This window comes from Bison bison, unplaced genomic scaffold (genome assembly GCF_000754665.1).
Source record: "Bison bison bison isolate TAMUID 2011002044 unplaced genomic scaffold, Bison_UMD1.0 scf7180017864035, whole genome shotgun sequence".
Taxonomy (NCBI): Eukaryota; Metazoa; Chordata; class Mammalia; order Artiodactyla; family Bovidae; genus Bison; species Bison bison.
The window spans coordinates 349099-350758 of NW_011494607.1; positions in this window are offsets into that span (position 1 = coordinate 349099).

Sequence of the window (1660 nt, forward strand, 5' to 3'; positions counted from 1 at the left end):
CAACCATGTCCAACTCCTTGCAACCCCTTGGACTGTAGCCCACCAGGCTCCTCTGTCCTTGGAATTTCCCAGGCAAGAATATTAGAGTGGGCTGCCATTTCCTTCTCCAGGGGATCTTCCCGACCCAGGGACTGAACCCAAATCTCCTACACTGACAGGCAAATTCTTTACCACTGAGCCAACTGGGAGGCCCAAGAGAATCAGGAATAGCATTTAAATCTCTCTTTCATTACCCGTTGCTACCGTAAAATTTCTGGTTTCAAAAAAGCCTTCCCCGAAAAAAGCGGGTGAGTAAAAGTACTTCTAAGGTGACTATACATTACTTGAGTGCCTTCTGGTTTTTATTTGTTTCCAGTTGAATTTGGAAATTTAAAGTGAGTTAGAAAGGTTGATGTGTTAAAATCCAGGAGAAAGAAGTGTTTTACATCCAGATTATTTTAATGCTTATGTAAAACACTATATTCTTCCTTTTTTCCCTTCTATTTCTCATTCTCCTTTTTTCTCCTCCCTCTTCCCCCTGAAAATATTTTTACATTCCCTTAATACCTTAGCTGCATATTTCTGATGTGTTCAATAATGCCTTCTTGAAAGCCAAAAGCATTTAATAGCCAACAGGAAAGAGCTCTGAGTGTTTGCATGACAGATATTTAGAACTCTGTACTTTTATAAGTGTAGCGTCAATGCCATGACTAGAAAAAGAAAGTTCAATGAATAATGATCATGGTTTGCCAAGAAGAGGAGAGCGTAAACAACAAAATAATTTAATTCTTCTCACTATGAACTTGTCTTATTCAAAGATTTCTTGGCTGAAGAAGGGCTTATTGGGTTCTCTGTTACAGTGCAGATAAAATGACATCCTGGATTATTCGCACCAGTGCTGAAAATTGATTTTATTTCTCCAGCTTGCTGAATTCCAAACTAATGAGACTTGACTGTTATACAACTGTAACTGTTGTCATCTAGCTTTACAATTACCAGAACTAGACTTTTTTTTTATGAAAAACCAGATGGTAGACTGTTTTTTAATATCAATATTTGACACTTTTTCTTTCTCTGATCACTTTTCTTTAAACTTCCCCTAATTACATTCTCTTTCTTCATCAATGGTATACCAAATAAGTAGCAAGAATTTTTCCCTATAAGGAAAAAAATTTTAAAGGAAGACATTAAATATTGACATTAAAAATGTGACAGCACAAACATTTTCTTCTGAAAGAGTCATAAGGATTAGTCAGTTTCTGTTTCAGATTCAATTAAGGGAATTTATCACAAGCTCCTTATGCTATTTTATGGTGTCACTGAATGTCACAAGTAAGTGTAAAAATTCATAACTCATGGAATGGTGACCGACAGGGTGTGGACATTAGGGATGACCAACCTAGATAGCATATTAAAAAGCAGAGATATTACTTTGCCAAAAAAGGTCCATCTAGTCAAGGCTATGGTTTTTCTAGTGGTCATGTATGGATGTGAGAGTTGGACTGTGAAGAAGGCTGAGTGCCAAAGAATTGATGCTTTTGAACTCTGGTGTTGGAGAAAACCCTTGAGAGTCTCTTGGACTGCAAGGAGATCCAAGCAGTCCATCCTAAAGGAGATCAGTGCTGGGTGTTCATTGGAAGGACTGATGCTGAGGCTGAAACTCCAATACTTTGGCCACCTC